This window comes from Triticum urartu, chromosome 7, assembly GCF_003073215.2.
Source record: "Triticum urartu cultivar G1812 chromosome 7, Tu2.1, whole genome shotgun sequence".
NCBI classification, from domain to species: Eukaryota; Viridiplantae; Streptophyta; class Magnoliopsida; order Poales; family Poaceae; genus Triticum; species Triticum urartu.
The window spans coordinates 663,723,941-663,751,228 of NC_053028.1; the positions used below are offsets into that span (position 1 = coordinate 663,723,941).

Sequence of the window (27,288 nt, forward strand, 5' to 3'; positions counted from 1 at the left end):
TCACCAGCGCTACTGCTACACAAGTGTAGCAGCAGCGCACTTAGTGGAAGCTCGCTACTGCTATTATGCCACCCGCGCTACTGCTATTACGAACCCACGCTACTACTAACATAATAGTAGTAGCGTTTCTTGAGTACCAATGCTACTAGTATACTAAATACTAGTAGGGCACAATTTTTTCCCATGCTACTACTAACTTATTAGAAATTAAAAAAAATCAACCAATTCCATTCTATCACACAGTTGTCGTATCTACTATCACGCAGTTCCTCATTATAGCCATAACTCATGCATAATTCCTATCCTTTATAGGCGTAAGAGTATAAATTGTACACAGTTCCTCATTGTAGCCATAACTCATGAATAATTCCTATCCTTTATAGGCGTCAGAGTATAAACTGTGCATGGCAGCTACCTACGTAAGTGGTGCTTGCCATGCAAATTCAGAATTTTACCACTACTTCTAGATGCCAGAGAATGAGACACGTTAGTTGTTATGGTCCGATCAAAATATTGGATCACTCGTCAATGTGCGGCGCCTGCCCGAACTGATCTCGCGACCTGCAGCTGCGAGGAAACACACTGGGCAGCCTCGACGAGCCACACCTAACCGACGACAGCCGCCGTTGTGACGGCGTCACGTCCCTCACCCTGGCCCTCAGCTCCAGCAGGCATCGGTCGATGTTATCCTCGTGCCTCGCCAACAGCGGACGGAGGAAGCCATCGTACACGTGCCTCGCACCCTGAAACCCGAACACCATTAAGATTCAGTTTTAGAATTGGACACATACCGAATCAAGTGTAACTAAATGTTGATCATCTCTCGGGCTCGGGGTGTCTGGTCGACTGCTTACCCGTGTGCTGGGGTGCCGGAGATAGAGGACGAGCATCAGCTTCGCCTCTCCATACATCAGCAGCCATGACACCATCCGGTCCACGAACCTCTCGACGACCGTCAACATCGCCACCAGAACCCTGCAACATTACCAACAGAGGTTCAAAAACTTCAGATTCTATAGAAGAACACACAGAAAAACAACGCGGTACATGTCGGTGCCAATGTGCTACATATTTTTCCCAAAATTCTTATTTAAGCCGTAATGCACATCTGAACTACACACTGAAGCAGCACATAGCTACTTCCATGACAAAAGATAACACAAAAGATTAGAAGCAATTCTATTGTGTTGGAAGCCCTAAAAAGAAACAACACATACGAACCACATAAGGAGTTAAGAGGCATAATTCTTCCGGTAATTTTCTATCTATCCATTTTTCTAAGTAGTCACTTCAATACCTTGATATCTTCCACATTTTCAAAGATAACAAAGTCCATGAATCTACTGTTTGAAGAGCATAGTGACTATACAAACTTGCAAATTGGGCTTGCCAAAAACTAAACATAGAGTGCATCTTCTCTAAACAGAGAGTGGTACTTGTTGAAGACAAACTGGACTGAAGTGATAAAAAAGGACACAGTGTCATACATACAGTCTACCGATGCACACAAAAGCTTACCCTCAAACAGCCAACCATGTAATAAGAAGACTAAAGCATTGTGGGGGGAGGGATGCTGCTGCCAGATAGTGTCATACAGTCTACAAAATGACAACCAGTGGACTCTTTTAATCTGATAGTGTTTCTTGTAGAAGAAATAGGCAAGATAAATCAAGTCATGATTGAATATTGATTGAGGCCTACCAATCCATATATATAAATGTATTGTTTCTGTTACTCAACAGAACATGTAGGTAGCAACCTGATATGATGCTTGATTTGGACGAAAAAACCACAAACCCTTTTTTCCTCTAGAATAAAAGTACCTCCCAAGTGTTCAAAACCACCACAAATTCATCTTGTTGCATATATCAACCGGAATGGATCCTAGTGTGGTTAATGATAATTACAAACTTAGCCTATTCACAATTGATTATTAGCTAAATATAAGAGAACATTGCATGTTTCATCACAGTAATTGCCAGAAAAAACTGAAAAACAAATGTTTCTACTATGTGGCATATCTGAACTTAAATATGCTATATCCCCATGTACCTTTTGTTTGCAGGTATCCTCTGGTAGCATTGCAAAAGTGAGAATACATTATGGCCTTAAATATACATATACGAATAGTAATCTGCCAAGTAAGAAAAGTATCATGTTATATAACATATACAATCAAGTGATATAACTGGACGGATCTCCATACCCATGGAGAAGACCGGACATTGGTGCTGCTGTTGGTGGCATGCGTTGTCCTGGTCCTAGTCCTGGTCATGGAGACAGACGGGGGTTAGAGAGGGAGGGAGAGACGAGGGAAGATGAGGGATTTGTACCCATGGACGTGCCTCCTCTTGCCTGCAGATCCATGGCGAGCTCGCTCCGTGGGCTAGGGTTTCGGGTCCATGGTTCCGCCGCTGCCGCTGCCACTGCGTGGTTGTGGAGGAGGATGGCTCCGCGGATCTGGGCGCTGGCTGAGCAGCTCGAGCCGAGGACGAATCTGGCCGGAGGGGAGGAAGGGTCTCCATGGATGGACGACGACGGCGTCCCACGGAGATGGTTGCAACCAACCGGAGCTTGTCGGCTTGATCTGCAGCCATTGGAGCGAAGGAGAGGTCGGGGGTCGCCGGCGGCGGATTTAAGGGAGAGAGTGGAGGTGGGCGGCGGCGAGGAGATTTGGAGGAGGAAATCGACTGATAGGGGTGGGGGGAGGAGATCGACCGAGGGGGTGGGGGCCACGAGACAGAGACTTTTTATCAGGGATTCGTGAGAGAGAGTTTGGCAGGGGTGGGGTTCGATCCGCGTGCGGTGGTGGACACGCTTAGTAGTAGCGTGGGTATATCAAGTCGCTACAGCTATTCGCTTAGTAGTAGCGCAGGTTTTAGCATCCGCGTTATTACTATACCTAGTCTGGAGCCAACGCCCTGGCAACTTTAGTAGTAGCGCTTTTCTCAACTAGCGCGCTACTGCTAAACGAATATTAGTAGCGCAGTTTTGTAAAGAGCGCTACTGCTAACTAGCAGTAGCGTCTGTTTTTAAACCGCGCTGCTGGTAAGTTTCTGTGTATAAGGTTTTCCCTAGTAGTGTTGATGAATTGGAGCTAGTTCTGTGTCACCCTAGGTTATGACTGTTACATGATGAACCACATCCGGCATAATTCTCTATCACCGATCCATTGCCTACGAGCTTTCCATATATTGTTCTTTGCTTATTTACTTTTCCGTTGCTATTGTGACAATCACTACAAAATACCAAAAACATTATTTTTGCTATCGTTACCTTTTGCTACCATACCACTACTATCATATTACTTTGCTACTTGCTGCAGATATTAAGTTTCCAGGTGTGGTTGAATTGACAACTCAGGTGCTAATACTTGAGAATTTTCTTTGGCTCCCCTTGTGTCGAATCAATAAATTTGGGTTGAATACTCTACCCTCAAAAACTGTTGCGATCCCCTATACTTGTGGGTTATCACCGAGCTATCTCCTCGTACTCTGCGAGGAGGCCGGGCTAGGGCTTCGGCCTGATGAGGATGAGGCGGCCAGAGGTGGGGGCGGAGTCGTCGATGCGGACGCCGGAGCTGCGGGTGCACGCGCTGACAGGCGTGTCCTGGGACTCCAGCTTGACGGGGCGGAGGCAGGGAGAGTCGAACGAGCGGCCGGACAAGGAGGAGGACGCCCCCAGGTCCATGTGCCTCGGCGTCCACGAGCTCCCACGCTGGTGAGAGATGGACGGGGGAGCGGGGTACTCCAGCCTCGGCGTGTTGCCGCCCTCGATGTATTCGAGGACGGCCTCCAGCGTGCGGCCGGGCACGCCCCACCATCAGTGCCGACCTTCGGAGTTGAGCCTTCCGGAGGGCACGACGCCATTGGTGGCCTCTAGTTGCTCGGCGTGGCGGCGGCGGAAGTAGGGTTCCTAGAGTGGGCTATCGGGGACATACCGCGGACCTTCCTTCACCGCCCGCGGTAGAGAGTCGCGGATACGCGCGATCTCCGCACGCAGCGCCGCCCCGGTGGGAGGTGGTGGCACCGGGACCCCACCGGCGCTGATCCTCCATGCCCTCGGCACCCGCATGTCCGGCGGGACTGGGTACTCGGCCTCGAAGAGGAGCCGAGCTTCGTCCTCGTGAAGGTGGTGGCGGCCGAAGCCGCTCGCCGCCGCACCGTCGCCTGGGAAGCGCTCAACCATGCTTTGAACTAGAGGCGGCGACAGGAGAGGGAGGAAAGGGGGAGAAATGGCGCTACAGCGGTGGAGATTCTATGTGTGTCACCAGCGCGCTGGGGTTCGGCTTATATAGGCGGAGGCGCCGCTCGTACGCGTGGCCGCCGCGCATACGCGTGGCGGGCGAGGGGACATGCGTCGTCCGGTCACTACGCCGCCCGTGAGGCATCAATGGAGGAGGCTGACCGGCGCGGCAGCGCGCGTCAGCTTTAGCATTGATTTGCCACGAGAAACGAGGCGATGAGGACAACGAAGCAGCGAGTCACTGGCAAGGAGGGCTCGTGGCTGTTTCGCGCCAAAAACGATTCGCTTGGCGCCCCCAGCACGCCGGGTTCGGGTTGGGTTAGCCGGTGCCAATTTCGGCCTGAGCCGGCGAAAAATGGGCCCTTGGGGGCGCGACTGGGCCGATTTTTTGGCGCCGGCAGCCGAAAAGTCACCTGGGGGCCTTGTTGGGGGCGCGGCTGGAAATGCTCTTAATTTAGCAATTGCATAGGCGCAATGTCATCACACACTGTGGTCGGATTGGCAAAGTTGATTCCACACAAATTTGCGTGTTTCTCATTGAAAGATGATGAAAGTGCATGGCGCCCCCATGTTTGGTTTTGTTAATTAATGATAATCCCTATGGACTAATGGTTGCTTTGAGTTGTACATGAAAGATTATCCATATGCAATGCTTGAAGATCATATATTAGTTTCAAGTTTGAAAGAAGAAGATTATTTTGTTGAGCATGGTGTTATTCATGGAGTTATCCAAAGATTAGTCATATAGAGGTGAGTCTAGTGCAAGCATGTCTTAAAGAAGAAGATTGTGTGAACATTCATGTTACCATTAAGATATCGTCTTAATGAAGAGAGTAGGAAATATACAAGGTTGATCAAGACGAAGTCAAAGAGTGATTCAAGGTGATCAACACACAAAGCGTAGAAGATGTACTGAGAGGGATCAAGTGATCCCATGGTATGGTAAGTACTGTCCATTATGCTTTGTGTACTAACCCATGATTTATGTGAGGTTTCTTTGTGGGGTTAGGTATGTTTCCATGGGTGTGAATCCAAAGGAATATATCATATGACCCATGGAGTATGACATCAACTGGTGATCGTCATCAAGGTTGCGTTGTGCAAGTTCAAGTGGAGCATCACGAAGAGATCATATGCTTCAAGCTTTCCGTCCATTCTCTTGACAATGAACATGTGAAGATGTGCCTAAACGAGGTTCACCCATAGTGGAGTATGGGGGAGAAATTCACTAGTCTTCATCGAGTGAGCGCAATCAAGAAAGGCGGTCGAACATGAGAAGGGAAAAATTGTCATCATCTAGCTCAAGTGGATTATCCGCAAGACAAAAGGTTTGTCCTTGATAGGTTTTCTATTTACCAGTATCATGGTGTTAGTTGGGAGACCGGGTTAGGATCGATAGTCATACTATCAGGGGGGGCTCTACTAACGCATGATCATATCGTTCGTAGAGAGCTCAAACCATTGCATCATTGCCTCCTTATCGTCATCTTTCCTGGTTCTTGTTTGGCTTTTCTCTATGTGTGTTTTGGAGCTTATGGTATTCTTGATGACAAGCTCAAGTTCATCGAAAACGGATTTATTATGCATCTTCTATTATGATTTTGATGTTGGATTTTTGCTAGTTCTTCTCTTATGGTGGTTTCACACTTATACATTGTTGGCACATTAATCTTGCTTGTTTTGAAGTTTTCCAATCGTATTTGATAGCTCTTGTCGTTAGCTTTCTATCAAGCTTGACTTTGCCAAAATCAGAGTTCGTTTGCAGAAGTTATTATGGTTGTTCTGGTTGTGCCGCTATCTAATTAGAGGTAGTACCACTAGTGCATAACTAGAGGTAGTATCGCTTACTTAAGCGGTAGTACCGCTTGTATGGCACTCCCGCTATAGTGTCGCGTGTACTACCATGAAGATTTCTGTTTCCCACCAATATTTACAGGTAGTACCACACCCTTAAGCGGTAGTACCGCTTGAGAATTTCCATAACATAATGGTTAGTTTCACGGGGTCCTGTTAAAGGGAGCTTCTTCCCGATTGAACCCAATGTTCTTGAGCAAGTTTTTCCCCACCATTGTTGACCTCTTGGAGCTTGCTTTCTCTCTATTCCTCCCATGATTCTTGCATCTTTTTGAGGAAAAATAGAGAGAGGAGATCTAGACCTGCATTCTTCACCAATCAATCTCTTCCCTTAGTGAGGGGAACCTTGTGGATCTAGATCTTGGAGTTCTTTTGTGCTCTCCTTGTTCTTCCTCCATAGCTTCTGTTGCTTTAGTGAGATTTGAGAGTGGGGGACTTGAGTGGTTTGAGTTCTCCATGGTGATACGTGGAAGTGAAAGTTAGAAGCTTATTACTCTTGGGTGTTTGGGAACCCTAGAGCTTGTGCCTCTTGGGTGCTTGGACGCCCTAGATGGCTGGTGGTGCCACAAAGCTCAATCATTATGGTGTAAAGCTCCTGGTAAGCTTCGAGGTCTCCAATTAAGTTGCGGAGATTACCTTGAGCAATTTGTACGGGTTCGGTGACCGCCCCAAAGGGTAACCATTTGTACGGGTTCGGTGACCGCCCCAAAGGGTAACCATTTTTATGGGTTCGGGGACCGCACTCAAGGGTTCCTTAGTGGAATGACGGCATCTTGCATTGTGCAAGGCCGCGAGGAGAATATTGTTGCCCCAGTGGCATTTTGGGGAGCATTGTGCCTCCACACCGCTCTATTAGCATCCGCAAGGGTGTGAACTTCGGGATACATCGTCGTCTCCGTGTGCGTCGTATATGTATGTGTTATTGAGCGTTTGCATCACTACAATGTTTCTAAAAAACGAGAGACTAAAATCTTACGGTCAGGACCGACCAGAAGAGCTATTTGGTAAACAAAGGTCGACTAGAAGTGGCTGGGCTAGAAGGGAGCTTCGTATTGTACGATCATGCATCATGCATGAATGTATGCTCAAGTTAATTAGTAACAGTGGGTTTAGTTTTATTAGTCAAACAGGCGGAGATGTCAAATTCTTTGTAAACGTCTCTTTTCGCCTTATAGTAATGAAGATACCCCAACAAACATAAACTTGATTGCCGGGAAAGCTCCATTTCTATATTTCAGGATATGCTCGTAAAGTTTACTCCTATATATCTACAAAGCTGCTCGGAAAGTGGATTTTGTGATGCATCATCTCGACGGAAATCCACTAATCCGCAGTCCACTCACAGTCGCAGCTCACTGTGAATTGCGGATCGATCACGCTTATCTTCAGAACTACCGCATGGATTCATACATGATCCTTACTCATTTCTAAGAACTCCAGGGAGCCGCTGGTTACTGGGTGCAATCAATGAGAGATGATAGTTCGGGCTATATTCAACTGGTTCGGATGACGGTCACTTAACAGGATAGGAGTCCAGGTCTCTAGTCCTATATCTACCACCGGTTGTAATTTTGAGTTCCTTTTTGTCGTTACGCTCCTTTTGCGAGCTGTAATACTTTGAATATTGTTTGCTTTGAGACTCTTGATAATATGGCTGCATGCATCGTTCAGATGCAGAGGCCGGGGACACGCCTCCTTTTTCAAAAAAAAACTATGAATTGCGGAAACAGAAATACCTAGAGGATCGATCAAGTCGCTACCAGTCAACCACCAAAGCTAATTCAGACCTCAGACTCAGAAAGATCATTTTCATTTTTAAAAAGAAAAAAAATGATAGCCTCTTTCCTAGCTTGATCTGCAATTGACCTATGTGATAGTCCAAATAAACTAGTTACGTCAAGCGACAACGTGCTCCCTCCGTACCAAAGATAATCCTATATTTTCTCTATATAATAGATCGATCCCAGTCACGACCAACTCATGGCCAATATGACAATGATTTCACTACGAGCTCGTGTTATGTTAAATGGGCACCAACGAGTAGCCTGAAGTAGCAACGGAGTGTACGTGCGCGAGATTGACATCGACAGCGTACGCTCGGTATCTTCTCAGTCTGTCGGGTACCAAGTTCGTCGATGTGTAGGTTTCCAAATTCCAATGATCCATCTGCAGATGATTGTCCAAGTTACTTGCGCCACAACGGTCGCCGTCGTTGCCTCTCTGGCCCTGCCTGGCATGCACTGCACATGCTCCGCGGCACGTAGTGCGGTCACTGCCACCAGGTACGTCGTACGTACTCTCGGTGCTGCTGGCTCGCTGGCGTCCAAACTCGGACGTGGCTCACTGTGCATGCATGGCCCATGGGAACGGCGCAGGTGCAGCGAGGACACAGAAAGAGAAGGCAAAGCGCACAATGACTGCGGCGCCGTATGCGTCCGGCCGGCACATCTTCCTTCACGTTCACGTACGTGGCCTCGTCAGCGCAGGTTAGGTTGGTGGATTCGGGCCGTGACAAAATTTCGTGATTTGACTCTTTGGCTGTAGTTTTGCAAGATCTGACCCTGGTAGTAACCGGGGAGAGCCGTGTCCGGGTTGGCGACGTGGCGATATGCCGGTGATTGGCGACTTGCCCTCCTCTTCCTCCTGATTCTTGTTCTTGATTCTTCTTTCTTCCTTTTCTGATTCCCAACTCTTCTCTGTTCTTTCTTCTCCAATCTTCTTGGTCCATCCAGATCTGAAAAATCATCTGTTCTTTGTTCCTCTCCACAGTTCGTAGAGGAAGAAGTCAAGATTGATTTTTGTCTCCCGGTTTAGATCAAATCCAATTTTCTGTGCTTTTGTAGGGATCTTCTCAAGCGTGCAGATTCCCTAGTTATCCTGATCCTAGGTATTTATTCATCTTGTTCGGTTGCCTCACGCAGTCTTCCGTCGGCTGTGTCTTGTGTTAATCGCTAATCCGTCAAATCTGCCGCGAGCCGCCTCTGTAGCTTTTGACTCTCTTAGTCCTCCTGCTAATCACTATAGTTTTGCCGGTGTCTTGATCCGGTGAGCTCCTGTGCGGAAGTCTCATCTCCCGGTTGCTCTGCTTTCTTGTGGCGTGTTTGGGGTTTCTGCTTTTTGGTGGCGTTGGGGGCTCTGCTTTGCAGCGGCTGCGAACATCCACAGGCTGAGTATCAAGGGAGATGAAGCTGATAGAATGGAATTGTCGAGGAAAAGGAGGAGCAGGAGGCGGACTTAGGTGGTCAGGTGGACTCGAGCATGACTCAATATTCTTCTTCCGCAGTGGCACGCGGCCCTAACTCAGGCGTCATGAGGGCCATAGCTTGGAATTGCCGAGGTATGGGCCGGGGCCTAGGCAATGATCGTATGCTCTTCTTGGCCAACTTGATTCGCTCCACGAAAGCTCAGGTAACATTTGTCTCAGAAATTAAATCTTCCGAAGTCCATTCTGTCGATCTTGTTAATAGGTTTGATGTTACTAATGCCTTTGTAGTTCCCTCTAGAGGTACCTCGGGAGGGCTTTGGCTCATGTGGGGTGATGAGCTCAAAGTCACTGTTCATAGTGCTTCCTTCCACTATATATTAGCTAATGTAGTCCATCTAGCTTCTGGGGTCCAATTTTGCTTGATTTGTATGTATGGTGACCCATATCATAGGCAGACTAGTGCCATTTAGAGTCAAATTTCCACTTCTGTGTATGATAATCTGGGTATGCCCATGATCTGTATGGGAGATCTCAATGACATCCTGGATGATACAGATGGATGTAATGGCACTGTGAATTACTTCCGTATGAATGCTTTTCGTTCTCTTGTTAAAAATTGTGGGTTTTTTGACATAGGTTTTAGTAGTCTGACGTATACTTGGCGTGGCAATTAGCACACTTCTAAACCCATTTATCGTCGTCTTGATTGTTGTTTGGTCAATGCAGAGTGGTGCATGCACTACCCTAATACTAAAGTTCTTAATCTGCCTATTATTCTTAGTGATCATGCTCCCATTTTAATGTCGACAGAGGGGAACTTTGTTAAACGCAGACAAGCTTTTAAATTTGAGAATTGGTGGTTGATGGAAAAGGATTTTGCCAATTTTGCTAAATCTGCCTGGAACAATTGTTCTCTTACTTCTTTTGCAGCCAAGACTTCTTCTTTGGCAGGTTCACTTAAAGAGTGGTGCAGGAAAAAGAAGTCCCTACGAAGTGATCTTTTGGAGCTAGAAGAACAGATCAATCAGCTACAACAACTACCATCTCAACAGCAGGACCATGCTCTTGAAGGTGCTCTCACGGCCAGGTATGAGCAGACTATTTCCAAGCTTAATCACTTTTACAGGCAACGCAGCAAGAAAAATTGGGCTGGGGCTGGAGACCGTAATACTAAGTTTTTCCACCAGGCTGTTGTTAAACTAGGAAGCGTAATACTATTTGTTCTATTAAGGATGAGAACAACATGCTGCATTTCAAACCTACGGCTATCACTAATACGTTTGTCAATTATTTTCGATATATTTTCTCCTCTCCTAATAATAATGCTGATAGACCTCATGAGTTCACTCAATAGCCTAATGATACTTTGGATCCAACTTATTCTCTTCCTAACAAACATGAGGTTTTGCACATTCTTAAAGACATGAAGTTAAATGCTTCTCCAGGGCCTGATGGTTTCAATGTTGAATTTTACTTGGCTGCTTGGGATTGGATAGGGGATGAGGTTACTCAGCTTGTCGTCAATTTTTATCATACTGCTGATTTGCCTGCTCACATTAATGATACAAATGTTGCTCTCATTCCAAAGAAATTGGTTCCCCAAGTCCCTATGGACTATCGTCCTATAAATCTTTGCAATGTTGTTTACAAAATTATTGCAAAGTCACTTGCTAACAGGATTAAACCTCACCTTCCTAATTACATAGATCCAACTCAGCAAGCTTTTATTGAAGGTAGAAGAATTAGTGACAAGATCATTATTACCCAAGAAATTACTCACTCTTTCTCTTTGAAATCTTGGAAACATAATGCTTTCATGCGTAAAATTGATCTTGCTAAAGCGTTCGATCGTCTTGAATGGAGTTTCATTGTTTCTGCGCTTACACGTAAAGGGCTGCATAGTCATTTTATAAATTTAGTTCATGCATGCATCTCTTCGCCCACGTTTTCTGTTGTTATTAATGGTCAACCATCTCATAAGTTTAAAAATTCTCGGGGTATTCGACAAGGTTGTCCTATGTCTCCTCATTTATTTGTCCTTGCTATTAATGAATTGTCCATTGCTCTTAATGAGGCTCTTGCAGCTCATCATCTTCAGGGCATTTCCCTTGCACCAAACTGCCCCTCCATTCACTCTCTCCTTTTTGCAGATGACTTGTTGGTTTGTGGACAAGCCACTCTTCAGGAGGCTACCACTATGGCTAATCTGATTGATCAATTTTGTGCTATTTCTGGACAAAATCCTAACTGGACCAAATCTGCCATTCTTTTCAGCACTCATGTTCCTTCTAATATTGTGCAAGATGTTAAGCAAAATTTCCCTGTTTCTTCCTTGGATGCTAATTTTACCCATCTTGGTCACCCGCTGGTTCTTCCTGCTAAAAACAGGGTTGTTGCCTATAACTTTGTTCTCGATAAATTCTTGAATAAGTTGCCTTCCTATAAAGCCAACATGCTTTCTCATGCTGCCCGTCTTGAGTTGATTCGTTCTGTTTTTTCGGCCATCCCTGTTTATTATATGGCTAATATCTTGTTCACGAAGAAATTCATTGCTAAGCTTACGGCTATTATTAGGGAAAATGACTCCACAAAGAGCCTTTGTCTTAAGGCATGGAGAGACATTTGCAATTCTAAAGATGAAGGAGGTCTGGGCATAAGGAATTTAAAGGCCATCAACGAAAGTCTTCTTCTAGCAGCTGCTTGGAGGTTAGCTAAATCTCACTCTTCTCATTTGTATCTTGTGCTCAAAGCGAAATATTCCCAGCTACTTCCATTTGGACAGCCACTGCTACTCCTCCAAAGTCTGCCTTTTGGGCTTCTATTCTAAAAATGTTACCCAAGCTTAGAACTCATTGTTTTTATCAAATTATGCAAGGTAACATTTCCATTTGGAGCATGCCTTGGTGTACTAATTGGAGTTCAATCCATGATCACCTTATACCACAACAATCTGGTTTTCTGTATCCTACTTTGGTTAAAGATCTTTGGCTTCCAGGACAAAAGATTTGGAATCATGCTCTTATTTTCTCGCTTTTCCAACAACCCATGGCTTCTGCTATTGTTCAAACTGATATTGTTGATGATGATGTTCCAGATTTGCTTTGTTGGGATCTTACTCCTAATGGCATTTGTTCATCCAAATCTGCTTACAAACTATGTTTGCAAGAAATCCATTCTAATCCTAAACACGCCCCTAGTGTTGTTCCTTCTGTATTAAAAGATCTTCTTAAATTGTTTTGGAAACAAAAAAACATTCTCCCTAGGGTGCAAACTTTTGCCTGGAGACTTCTGAGAAATGCTTTGCCTACGGGATTGCGCGCTGGTCGTTTCTCAATTCACATTTCTCAGATGTGTTGTCGATGTGGTCAGCAAGAGGATGAGTTTCATCTCTTTTTTCTTTGCCACTTTGCTTGTGCAGCCTGGTTCTCCTCTCCTTGGTTTCTTAAAGCGGATGTTTTGCTTCAAGGGCATTCTATGATGGATTCAGTGCTTACATTGTTGGAAATATGCCCTAGAGGCAATAATAAATTAGTTATTATTATATTTCCTTGTTCATGATAATCGTTTATTATCCATGCTAGAATTGTATTGATAGGAAACTCAGCTACATGTGTGGATACATAGACAACACCATGTCCCTAGTAAGCCTCTAGTTGACTAGCTCGTTGATCAATAGATGGTTACGGTTTCCTGACCATGGACATTGGATGTCGTTGATAACGGGATCACATCATTAGGAGAATGATGTGATGGACAAGACCCAATCCTAAGCATAGCACTAGATCGTGTAGTTCGTATGCTAAAGCTTTTCTAATGTCAAGTATCATTTCCTTAGACCATGAGATTGTGCAACTCCCGGATACCGTAGGAGTGCTTTGGGTGTACCAAACGTCACAACGTAACTGGGTGACTATAAAGGTGCACTACAGGTATCTCCAAAAGTGTCTGTTGGGTTGGCACGAATCGAGACTGGGATTTGTCACTCCATGTAAACGAAGAGGTATCTCTAGGCCCACTCGGTAGGACATCATCATAATGTGCACAATGTGATCAAGGAGTTGATCACGGGATGATGTGTTACGGAATGAGTAAAGATACTTGCCGGTAACGAGATTGAACAAGGTATCGGGATACCGACGATCGAATCTCGGGCAAGTATCGTACCGCTAGACAAAGAGAATTGTATACGGGATTGATTAAGTCCTTGACATCGTGGTTCATCCGATGAGATCATCGTGGAACATGTGGGAGCCAACATGGGTATCCAGATCCCGCTGTTGGTTATTGACCGGAAAACGTCTCGGTCATGTCTGCATGTCTCTCGAACCCGTAGGGTCTACACACTTAAGGTTCGATGACGCTAGGGTTATAAAGGAAGTTTGTATGTGGTTACCGAATGTTGTTCGGAGTCCCGGATGAGATCCCGGACATCACGAGGAGTTCTGGAATGGTCCGGAGGTAAAGATTTACATATAGGAAGTCCTATTTCGGCCATCGGGACAAGTTTCGGGGTCATCGGTATTGTACCGGGACCACCGGAAGGGTCCCGGGGGTCCACCGGGTGGGGCCACCTGTCCCGGAGGGCCCCATGGGCTGAAGTGGGAAGGGATCCAGCCGAAAGTGGGCTGGGGCGCCACTTCCCCTAGGGCCCATGCGCCTAGGGTGGGGAAACCCTAAAAGGAAGAGTCCTAGGAGGGGAAGGCACCTCCTAGGTGCCTTGGGGAGGAGAGATTCCTCCCCTTGGCCGCCTCCCCTTTCCCATCTAGGGCTGCCGCCCCCCCTAGGGGTGGGAACCCTAGAGGGGGCGCACCCTCCTCCCTCTCCCCTATATATAGTGAGGCATAGGGGCTGCTCATAACACGCGATTAGATCTCTCTCGTTGGTGCAGCCCTCCCTCTCCTTCCTCCTCTCCCACGATGCTTGGCGAAGCCCTGCAGGATAGCCACGCTCCTCCATCACCACCACGCCGTTGTGCTGCTGTTGGATGGAGTCTTCCTCAACCTCTCCCTCTCTCCTTGCTGGATCAAGGCGTGGGAGACATCGTCGGGCTGTACGTGTGTTGAACGTGGAGGTGCCGTCCGTTCGGCACTAGGATCTCCGGTGATTTGGATCACAACGAGTACGACTCCATCAACCCCGTTCTCTTGAACGCTTCCGCTTAGCGATCTACAAGGGTATGTAGATGCACTCTCCTTCCCCTCGTTGCTGGTTTCTCCATAGATTGATCTTGGTGATGCGTAGAAAATTTTGAATTTCTGCTACGTTCCCCAACAGTGGCATCATGAGCCAGGTTTATGCGTAGTTACTATGCACGAGTAGAACACAAAGTAGTTGTGGGCGTCGATATTGTCAATTATCTTGCCGTTACTAGTCTTATCTTGATTCGGCGGCATCGTGGGATGAAGCGGCCCGGACCGACCTTACACGTACTCTTACGTGAGACTGGTTCCACCGACAAACATGCACTAGTTGCATAAGGTGGCTGGCGGGTGTCTGTCTCTCCCACTTTAGTCGGATCGGATTCGATGAAAAGGGTCCTTATGAAGGGTAAATAGCAATTGGCATATCACGTTGTGGTCTTTGCGTAGGTAAGAAACGTTCTTGCTAGAAAACCATAGCAGCCACGTAAAACATGCAAACAACAATTAGAGGACGTCTAACTTCTTTTTGCAGGGTATGCCATGTGATGTGATATGGCCAAAGGATGTGATGAATGATATATGTGATGTATGAGATGATCATGTTCTTGTAATAGGAATCACTACTTGCATGTCGATGAGTATGACAACCGGCAGGAGCCATAGGAGTTGTCTTAATTTATTTATGACCTGCATGTCAACATAAACGTCATGTAATTACTTTACTTTATTGCTAACCGTTAGCTGTAGTAGTAGAAGTAATAGTTGACGAGACAACTTCAAGAAGACACGATGATGGAGATCATGGTGTCATGCCGGTGACGATGATGATCATGGAGCCCCGAAGATGGAGATCAAAAGGAGCAATATGATATTGGCCATATCATGTCACTATTTGATTGCATGTGATGTTTATCATGTTTATGCATCTTGTTTGCTTAGAACAACGGTAGTAAATAAGATGATCCCTCATTAAAATTTCAAGAAGGTGTTCCCCCTAACTGTGCACCGTTGCTAAAGTTCGTCGTTTCAAAGCACCACGTGATGATCGGGTGTTTGATTCCAACGTTCACATACAACGGGTGTAAGACAGATTTACACATGCAAACACTTAGGTTGACTTGACGAGCCTAGCATGTGTACAGACATGGCCTTGGAACACAGAAGACCGAAAGGTCGAGCATGAGTCGTATGGTAGATACGATCAACATGAAGATGTTCACCGATGTTGACTAGTCCGTCTCACGTGATGATCGGACACGGCCTAGTTGACTCGGATCATGTAATCACTTAGATGACTAGAGGGATGTCTATCTGAGTGGGAGTTCATAAGATGAACTTGTTTATCCTGAACATAGTCAAAAAGGATTTTGCAAATTATGTTGTAGCTCGCGCTTTAGTTCTACTGTTTAGATATGTTCCTAGAGAAAAATTAGTTGAAAGTTGATAGTAGCAATTATGCGGACTAGGTCCGTAAACTGAGGATTGTCCTCATTGCTTCTTAGAAGGCTTATGTCCTTAATGCACTGCTCAATGTGCTGAACCTCGAACGTCGTCTGTGGATGTTGCGAACATCTGACATACACGTTTTGATAACTACATGATAGTTCAGTTAAACGGTTTAGAGTTGAGGCACCGAAGACGTTTTTGAAACGTCGCGAAACATATGAGATGTTTTGAGGGCTGAAATTGGGATTTCAGGCTCGTGCCCACGTCAAAAGGTATAAGACCTCCGACGATTTTCTTAGCCTGCAAACTAAGGGAGAAAAGCTCAATTGTTGAGCTTGTGCTCAGATTGTCTGAGTACAACAATCATTTGAATCGAGTGGGAGTTGATCTTCCAGATAAGATAGTGATGTTTCTCCGAAGTCATTACCACCAAGCTGCTAGAGCTTCGTGATGAACTATAACATATCGAGGACATATATGATGATCCTTGAGATATTCGCGATGTTTGACACCAAAGTAGAAATCAAGAAGGAGCATCAATTGTTGATGGTTAGTGAAACCACTAGTTTCAAGAAGGGCAAGGGAAAAAGGGGATACTTCATGAAACGGCAAATCAGTTGCTGCTCTAGTGAAGAAACCCAAGGTTGAACCCAAACCTGAGACTAAGTGCTTCTGTAATAAGGGGAACAGCTACTGGAGCAGAATTACCCTAGATACTTGGTAGATGAGAAGGCTGTCGATAGAAGTATATTGATATACATTATGTTAATGTGTACTTTACTAGCACTCCTAGTAGCACAAGGGTATTAGATACTGGTTCGGTTACTAAGTGTTAGTAACTCGAAATAAAAGCTACGGAATAAACGGAGACTAGCTAAAGGTGAGCTGACGATATGTGTTGGAAGTGTTTCCAATGTTGATATGATCAAGCATCGCACGCTCCCTCTACCATCGAGATTGGTGTTAAACCTAAATAATTGTTATTTGGTGTTTGCATTGAGCATAGACATGATTGGATTATGACTATAGCAATACGGTTATTCATTTAAGGAGAATAATTGTTACTCTGTTTATTTGAATAATACCTTCAATGGTCTTACGCCTAAAATGAATGGTTTATTGAGTCTCGATCGTAGTGATACACATGTGCATGCCAAAAGATAGTAATGATAGTACCACCTACTTGTGGCACTGCCACGTAAGTCATATCGGTATAAAACGCATGAAGAAGCTCCATGTTGATGGATCTTTGGGCTCACTCGTTTTGAAAAGTTTGAGACATGCGAACCATGTTTGTTGGTAGATATGCATAAAGGAACTCCATGCAAATGGACCATTTGGACTCACTTGATTTTGAATCACTTGAGACATGCAAATCATACCACAGGGGCAAGACGACTGAAAGCCTCGGTTTCAGTAAAATGGAACCAGAAAGCAACTTGCTGGAAGTAATACATTTTGATATGTGCAGTCCAATGAGTGATGAGGCGTGTAGTGGATATCGTTATGTTCTTACTTCACAGATGATTTGAGTAGATGTTGAGTATATTTACTTGATGAATCACGAGTCTGAACTATTGAAAGGTTTAAGTAATTTCAGGGTGAAGTTGAAAGATCGTCGTGACAAGAGGATAAAAGATCTATGATATGATCATAGAGATGAATATCTGAATTACGAGTTTGGCACAGAATTAAGACATTGTGGAAATTGTTTCACAACTGATACAGCCTGGAACACCATAGTGTGATGGTGTGTCCGAACATCATAACTGCACCCTATTGGATATGATGCATACCATGATGTCTCTTATCGAATTACCACGATAGTTTATGGGTTAGGCATTAGAGACAACCACATTCACTTTAAATAGGGCACCATGTAATTCCGATGAGATGACACCATATGAACTATGGTTTAGAGAAACCTAAGCTGTCATTTCTTAAAAGTTTGGGGCTGCGACGCTTATGTGAAAAGGTTTCAGGTTGATAAGCTCAAACCCAAAGCGGATAAATGCATCTTCATAGGACACCCAAAACAGTTGGGTATACCTCCTGTCTCAGATTCGAAAGCAATAAGGGATTGTTTCTAGAATCGGGTCCTTTCTCGAGGAAAAGTTTCTCTCGAAAGAATTGAGTGGGAGGATGGTGGAGACTTGATGAGGTTATTGAACCGTCTCTTCAACTAGTGTGTGGCAGGGCATAGGGAGTTGTTCCTGTGCCACCTACACCAATTGAAGTGGAAGCTTATGATAGTGATCATGAAACTTCAGATCAAGTCACTACCAAACCTCGTGGGATGACAAGGATGCGTACTACTTCAGAGTGGTACGTAATCCTGTCTTGGAAGTCATGTTGCTAGACAACAATGAACCTACGAGCTATGGAGAAGCGATGGTGGGCCCGCATTCCGATAAATGGCTCGAGGCCATAAAATCCGAGAGAGGATCCATGTATGAAAACAAAGTGTAGACTTTGGCAGAACAGCTCGATGGTCATAAGGCTGTTGAGTGCAGATGGATTTTAAAAGGAAGACGGACAATGATGGTAAATGTCACCATTAAGAAAGCTCGACTTGTCGTTAAGATGTTTTCCGACAAGTTCAAGGAGTTGACTACGATGAGACTTTCTCACTCGTAGCGATGCTAAGAGTCTGTTGAAATTATATTAGCGATTACGGCATTATTTATGAAATTTTGCAGATAGGATGTCAAAACATTGTTTCCTCGACGTTTTTGAGGAAAGGTTGTATGTGATACAAACCAGAAGGTTTTGACAATCCTGAAAGATGCTAATAAGTATGCAAAGCTCCAGCAATCCTTCTAGGGACTGGAGTAAGCATCTCGGAGTTGGAATGTATGCTTTGATGATGGTCAAAGATTTTGGGTGTATACAAAGTTTATGAGAAACTTGTATTTCCAAAGAAGTGAGTGGGAGCACTATAGAATTTCTGATGAGTATATGTTATGGATCAGAAATGATGTAGAATTTCTGGAAAGCATAGAGGGTTATTTGGAAAGTGTTTTTCAATGGAAAGCCTGGATTAAGCTACTTGAACATTGAGCATCAAGATCTATAAGGATAGATCAAAACGCTTAATGGTACTTTCAAATGAGCACATACCTTGACATGATCTTGAAGGTGTTCAAGATGGATCAGTCAAAGAAGAAGTTCTTGCCTGAGTTGTAAGGTATGAAGTTAAGACTTAAAGCTCGACCACGGCAGAATAGAGAGAAAGGACGAAGGTCGTCCCCTATGCTTTTATCATAGGCTCTCTACAGTATGCTATGCTGTGTACCGCACCTGAAGTGTGCCTTGCCATGAGTCAGTCAAGGGGTACAAGAGTGATCCAAGAATGGATCACAAGACAGCGGTCAAAGTTATCCTTAGTAGCTAGTGGACTAAGGAATTTTCTCGATTATGGAGGTGGTAAAAGAGTTCGTCGTAAAGGGTTACGCCGATGCAAAGTTTGACACTAATCCAGATTATTCTGAGTAGTAAACTGGATTCGTATAGTAGAACCGTTATTTGAAATGGCTCCAAATATAGCGTAATAGCTGCATCTACAAGATGACATAGAGATTTGCGAAGTACATATGGATCTGAATGTTGCAGACCCATTGACTAAAACCTCTCTCACAAGCAAAACATGATCAAACCCAGAACTCATTGAGTCTTAATCACATGATGATGTGAACTACTTTAGTGACACTAGTAAACTCTTTGGATGTTGGTCACATGGCGATGTGACCTATGAGTGTTAATCACATGACGATGTGAACTAGATTATTGACTCTAGTGCAAGTGGGAGACTGTTGGAAATATGCCCTAGAGGCAATAATAAATTAGTTATTATTATATTTCCTTGTTCATGATAATCGTTTATTATCCATGCTAGAATTGTATTGATAGGAAACTCAGATACATGTGTGGATACATAGACAACACCATGTCCCTAGTAAGCCTCTAGTTGACTAGCTCGTTGATCAATAGATGGTTACGGTTTCCTGACCATGGACATTGGATGTCGTTGATAACGGGATCACATCATTAGGAGAATGATGTGATGGACAAGACCCAATCCTAAGCATAGCACTAGATCGTGTAGTTCGTATGCTAAAGCTTTTCTAATGTCAAGTATCATTTCCTTAGACCATGAGATTGTGCAACTCCCGGATACCGTAGGAGTGCTTTGGGTGTACCAAACGTCACAACGTAACTGGGTGACTATAAAGGTGCACTACAGGTATCTCCGAAAGTGTCTGTTGGGTTGGCACGAATCGAGACTGGGATTTGTCACTCCGTGTAAACGGAGAGGTATCTCTGGGCCCACTCGGTAGGATATCATCATAATGTGCACAATGTGATCAAGGAGTTGATCACGGGATGATGTGTTACGGAACGAGTAAAGATACTTGCCGGTAACGAGATTGAACAAGGTATCGGGATACCGACGATCGAATCTCGGGCAAGTATCGTACCGCTAGACAAAGGGAATTGTATACGGGATTGATTAAGTCCTTGACATCGTGGTTCATCCGATGAGATCATCGTGGAACATGTGGGAGCCAACATGGGTATCTAGATCCCGCTGTTGGTTATTGACCGGAAAACGTCTCGGTCATGTCTGCATGTCTCCCGAACCCGTAGGGTCTACACACTTAAGGTTCGATGACGCTAGGGTTATAAAGGAAGTTTTTATGTGGTTATCGAATGTTGTTCGGAGTCCCGGATGAGATCCCGGACGTCACGAGGAGTTCCGGAATGGTACGGAGGTAAAGATTTATATATAGGAAGTCCTATTTCGGCCATCGGGACAAGTTTCGGGGTCATCGGTATTGAAACGGGACCACCGGAAGGGTCCCGGGGGTCCACCGGGTGGGGCCACCTGTCCCGGAGGGCCCCATGGGCTGAAGTGGGAAGGGATCCAGCCCAAAGTGGGCTGGGGCACCACTTCCCCTAGGGCCCATGCGCCTAGGGTGGGGAAACCCTAAAAGGAAGAGTCCTAGGAGGGGAAGGCACCTCCTAGGTGCCTTGGGGAGGAGGGATTCCTCCCCTTGGCCGCCTCCCCTTTCCCATCTAGGGCTGCCGCCCCCCTAGGGGTGGGAACCCTAGAGGGGGCGCACCCTCCTCCCTCTCCCCTATGTATAGTGAGGCATAGGGGCTGCTCATAACACGCGATTAGATCTCTCTCGTTGGTGCAGCCCTCCCTCTCCTTCCTCCTCTCCCGCGGTGCTTGGCGAAGCCCTGCAGGATAGCCACGCTCCTCCATCACCACCACGCCGTTGTGCTGCTGTTGGATGGAGTCTTCCTCAACCTCTCCCTCTCTCCTTGCTGGATCAAGGCGTGGGAGACATCGTCGGGCTGTACGTGTGTTGAACGCGGAGGTGCCGTCCGTTCGGCACTAGGATCTCCGGTGATTTGGATCACGATGAGTACAACTCCATCAACCCCGTTCTCTTGAATGCTTCCGCTTAGCGATATACAAGGGTATGTAGATGCACTCTCCTTCCCCTCATTGCTGGTTTCTCCATAGATTGATCTTGGTGATGCGTAGAAAATTTTGAATTTCTGCTATGTTCCCCAACATACATCCCTCATTCAGATGAGGCATCCACATGGTTCTATTCCAAATATTCTTAATTTTCTATGGTGCCTTTGGAAAGCTCGCAATGATTTTCTTTTTGATCGAAAGAAAGCTCTTCCTTATCAAGTTAACATTGCAGCGGTTGCTTTGAATTTGGACTCTGATGATGTTCTTTCAAGTCTTTCTAATAAGCAACAACAGATTCAACATCGTCTTGCTAACAATCAGCTTCCTTTGCAAGGTACCACGCTCAAGTATGATTTGTTAATTGTCGGAGCGAAATTTTTTTCTGATGCAGCTTTCAGAACAAAGAAAGTCCCTGGTCTTCCACCAGATGAAGTTTCCACAGGTGTTGGAATTTACATCTCAATTCCATTTGCTCAAGGAGAAATCAATATTCAGATTCAGGCCTCGGCAACATCTACTTCCACTCCTTTACAAGCTGAAGCCATTGCTCTTTCTTCTGCTGCTTATATAGCCTCTCTGCTTAATGTTGTTCATCCAATTTTTTTGACTGATTGTCTTTCTCTTGCCAAGTATGCTGCTCTGAGAAACACCTTGGACTCCTCTATTCCTTGGAACATTAGGAAGGATCTGGCCATTTTTCTCAAGCAAACTGCTTCCTTGCATCCGAAGGTGTTTCATATTTCTAGAGAGATTAATGGTATTGCACATAATCTTGCTCAACAGGTTTTTAGATCCACTGGTAATACTCAAGTTTGTTGCTTTGCTCGAACCCATTCTCCTAGATCTTGCCATGTTGTGCCTCTCCTATCAAAATTTCAAATTCCAGGTGTTAAACTACATACTGTGCACTGCTATTAGTATTTGGTCTCCTCACTATTAGCTTCTTTTCCTGTGCAAGCTGCTCTGTCATGTTTGTTTTTTCAGATTTTCATCTACAGGGCCCTTAGAACTATGCTGGACTTGGACTGTTGGAGATGCAAAGTATTTCTTCTTTGTTTTGCAGGTTGTGCGCATCTATGGGATGCTGAAGGAAGTTTCTCTCTTACAGGTCTGGCTTGCTGTATCTGCTCTTTTCGGCGCATGCAAGCTTCTTATGTCAAGATGGACAGTCTTTGGAGTATCTAGCGACTGCAGTGCTTGGTTTTTTTAAATTTCTTTTCCCCTTCAGGCCTACTGCCATGTTTCGGCTGCAGTATGTAATCCCGCTTCTACTAATCATGTTGGTCATTGCATTGTGGTCCTTCCACTTTGCCTTATAGGATTTTTTCTTCAGCTCATTCTCATAGTTTCTGCTTATCCTCCCCTCATATCATCTGCAGATCTATATAACTCTCTTGTACTATCTCTTTAAGCTGAATGAAATTAGGCACCTCTTGGTGCCTTTGCTTGTTCAAAAAAAACCCTAGTAGTAATTTTTTTCGTGATCTGATCATTTTTCTTATTGCCAGGACCCATGACGATAAGGTTGAACAGGCTACCGCCGTGTCCACCGACAGTAGGTTGACGGCAGCCACCGTTAACCAGCCGTTTCTGGTCTGACGTGTCCTAAGTCCTAACTGCACTACCGCTAGGATAAATAGTGGTAGGGTAGCTAAAGCTACCGCCATAGGGGGTGGCGGTAGGGTGTGGCACGCATGCGCTTGCTGTGACAGAAATCGGGACTATTTCTTCGGTAGGTTTTCACATCCTACCGCCACACCCAGCGGCGATAGGGTGTGCCAGGAACGGTAGTGTTCCATGAATAAAAATGGCGGGTTTCGCGTTGTAGATTTTCACAGCCTACCGCAAGGGCACCTGGCGGTAAGCTGTGAGAACCTACCGCTATGGTGCCTAGTGGTAGGGTCATTTCTAACATATTTTTCTAGAAGAACTTGGCCATTTGAATTGCAAATATGACACTGATAGATAAACACACATCACCAAATAGTGTTTTCATATGAAAATATGATGACCTCACACATCATAGATAGCAAATCGACATATCCAATAAGTTCAACATATCAAATAGGTTCGACATAGTAAAATAGGTAGCAATAACACAACACCGAGTAGTTCGACATGGCACAACCACTTTAACTAAGCAAGTTCAACACGATAACATCACTAGTTCCTCCCGCTCCCCCTCTTGGTGGCACGCTCCTCATTTCTCTTCGAGCGGCCTTTGTCCGGCTTCTTCAGGCGACGACGAGGACGCTCTTTCTCGAATGGTGATGGGCTCAAAACATCCTAGTGTGGATGAGATACCCTCTTCTCCTGGGTTGACTGAGTCAGTGGAGGTCCGTCATCGCCGTGGTACTCCTCCTCATCACCTCCTTCCTCTTCTCCCTCTTCTCCCTCTTCCCCCTCGTCCTCTTCTCTCTGATCATCTGCTTCCTCGGTCTCGTCAACAATGCGAGACAACAAGGCAGCATGGCTAGAGGAACGTCCGCCGGCGTGGCTCGATGAAGCCAGGGCACGTGTCGACCGACCAGGAGCAGGAACATTGATAACCCACAAGTATAGGGGATCAATTGTAGCCTATTTCGATAAGTAAGAGTGTCGAACCCAAGGAGGAGCTAAAGGTAGAACAAATATTCCCTCAGGTTCTATCGACCACCGATACAACTCTACGCACGCTTAACATTCGCTTTACCTAGAATAAGTATGAAACTAGAAGTACTTTGTAGGTGTAACGGGATAGGTTTGCAAGAATATAAAGAGCACGTAAATAAAAGCAAGGGGCTGTTTAGATAAAGACACAACTAAATTAGTTTCAGTAGAGAGCTTTTTGTCACAAGAGAGTTATTTGTCCCTAGGCAATCGATAACTACACCGTAATCATTATTGCAATTTTATTTGAGGGAGAGGCATAAGCTAACATAATTTCTCTACTTGGATCATATGCACTTATGATTGGAACTCTAGAAAGCATCCACAACTACTAAAGATCATTAAGGTAAAACCCAACCATAGCATTAAAGTATCAAGTCCTCTTTATCCCATATGCAAACAACCTACTTACTCGGGTATGTGCTTCTGTCACTCACGCCACCCATCATAAGCAAACCATGAACATATTGCAAACCTTACAACGGGAATCCCTCACGCTTGCGCAACACGGAGAGGACCATAGGATAGCACCAATAATAAAACATGCAACTCAAACCAATCACGATCATCAAATAACCCATAGGACAAAACGGATCTACTCAAACATCATAGGATAGCCATGCATAATTGGGAAATAATATATAGCGTTGAGCACCATATTTAAGTAGAGATTACAGCGGGTAAAACAGGGTTTACACCGCTGCATAGAGGGGGGGGGGTTGGTGATGATGGCGGTGAAGTTGTTTGTGTAGATTGTGGTGATGATGATGGCCACGACAGCGTCCCAGCGCCACCGGAAGAGAAGGGGAGAGGGGGCCCCTTCTTATTCTACTTCCTTGACCTCCTCCCTAGATGGGAGAAGGGTTTCCCCTCTGGTCCTTGGCCTCCATGGCGTGGGAGGGGCGAGAGCCCCTCCGAGATTGGATCTTTCTCCCTGTCTCTCTCTGTTTCTGCGTTCTCGTGGCTGCCCTTTCACCGTTTCGTATATATATGGAGATCTGTAACTTCGACTGGACTGAAATCTTCGCCGAGATTTTTTTCTTCTGAAAATTAGCTTTCTTGCGGCAAAAGAATAGCAGCAACCGCCTTGCGAGGGGCCCACGAGGGTCAGGGGCGGGCCCAGGGGGTGGGGCGCCCCCCTGCCTCGTGCCTCCCTCGAGCACCGTCTCGCGTTGATTTTCTTCCCATATTCTCCAAATATTCCAAAAATATTCCCCGTCCATTTTTATCCCGTTTGGATTCCGTTTGATATGGGTTTTCTACGAAACATAAGACATGCAACAAACAGGAACGGACACTGGGCACTGGATCAATATGTTAGTCCCAAAAATAGTATAAAAAATTGCCAAAAGTATATGAAAATTGTAGAATATTGGCATGGAACAATCAAAAATTATAGATACGACGGAGACGTATCAGCATCCCCAAGCTTAATTCCTGCTCGTCCTCGAGTAGGTAAATGATAAAAAAGATAATTTTTGATGTGGAATGCTACCTAGAATAATCTTGATCACATATCTAATCATGGCAAGAATATTAAGACACGAGTGATTCAAAGCAAAACACTAGTAGAAAAAGGGTCAAACATGAAGCACATTAGTGCCGGTTTGTATTTGAGCCGGCACTAATGTATACATTAGTGCCGGTTCCAACGGCTAGCCGGGCCGCTTTCATTAGTACCGGTTCATGGCGAACCTTTAGCACCGGTTCGTGCCACGAACCGGTACTAATGAGAGTGGTGGCAGGATGTTGTCAGACTGGGACCCCTCCAGCCCCTTTAGTACCGGTTCTTGGCACGAACCGGTACTAAAGGTCGTCCTACATAAACCCTTCGTCCACCCGAGCTCGCTCTGTTCTTCCCCTTTCCCCTCTCCTCTCTGTTCTTCCCCTCTTCCTCTCGAGCTCATCACACATTTTGCCCAAAATTTGTCAAGATTTGAAGGCCCCCATCCATTCAAATGATCACAAAGGTTAGCAACTTTGTCCTTTCATCTCTCATTGCTAGATTAGCTCTTGCAATGCTTTATATAGTGATTAATTTGTGAGTTTAGTAATTTGGGAGGATATATATATATGTGTGCTAGTATTTGATTTATATGCAATTTGAGGTCAAAAATAACACTTAGTTTGCATATGTAGGTGTGGTTTACTTAGTGCCTTCTAAATCTCCGTCGTAACCACCGTCGATCGCCCGCACCGTCCCATCGCCGGCACCACCTTGTGGTGAGCCTCTTGTTCATGAAATTTTATATAAAAATTGATGTTTGTGTGATTTGGATATATAGTTACTCGTATAATTATCTTACCCGTATGTTGTTTGTTATACATATAGTGCCATGGTTTTGATATCCGTCCCCGTCGGCCCTCGTCCTTGTTATGATTCGGATGTGGTATATATATTCTCTTTTAAAACTAGTTGCATTTCGTGTTTATGACAAATTATGCCCATCAAGTTGACATAGAAATTTTTTCTAGGAGGTATGTGAACCGAAAATTCCAACCGACCCTATTGTCGAGAGGTTAAATTTAGTTGAAAGAGAAAACGAGTACTTGAAAGAAAAATTGAAAAGAATTGAGGGGGAGAAGATGGAATTGGAGTTGCATGTTGCCGATGTCGTCGATGATCACAAGATCAAGATGGAGAAAATGCGCTTGAAGATTAGAAAGATAAGAAAATAAGCCATCGATAGTGAGGCTTGGTATCATTATGCTGTTGGATCCATTTTTACCTTAGTTGCGATCTTGATCGTATTCGTTGTTGCATTTAAATGCTTTAGCTAGAGAGTTATTTGTTTGTTGCATTTAAGTGTTGTATGAACTTTATGTATGAACTTGTATTAATTTGGTCTATTCGGTGTTGTGTAATGAAGATGAGCCGGCAATGGATGTAGGATGACCGATGCTCTCCCCAGTTCGTTGAGGGCGTGCATACTTTTCTGCTTGCGGCTGAGGCAAACAAGCGGGCGGATGGTTTTATGCCTTGTCCATGTGCTCGCTGTAAGAATGGTCACAATTACTCTAAGTCAAGAACCATTCACGTCCACCTGTTTAAGTCCGGTTTCATGCCCCACTATAATGTTTGGACCAAGCACGGAGAAAGAGGGGTTATGATGGAAGACAATGAAGAAGAAGAGGACGACGACAGCTATCCTGGCCATGGGTTCCCTGAATACGATGATACAACAATGGGGGAAGAAGCTGAGCCGGTAATGCGGGAAGAAGCTGAGCCGGCAATGCGGGAAGAAGCTGAAGAAGAG

At 45.0% G+C, this 27,288-nt stretch overlaps 1 pseudogene; it reads right to left on the reverse strand.

Moving 5' to 3' along the window:
- Positions 1-525: 525 nt before the first annotated feature.
- LOC125519336 lies at positions 526-4,188 on the reverse strand (annotated as a pseudogene).
- Between the last annotated feature and the right edge of the window lie 23,100 nt (positions 4,189-27,288).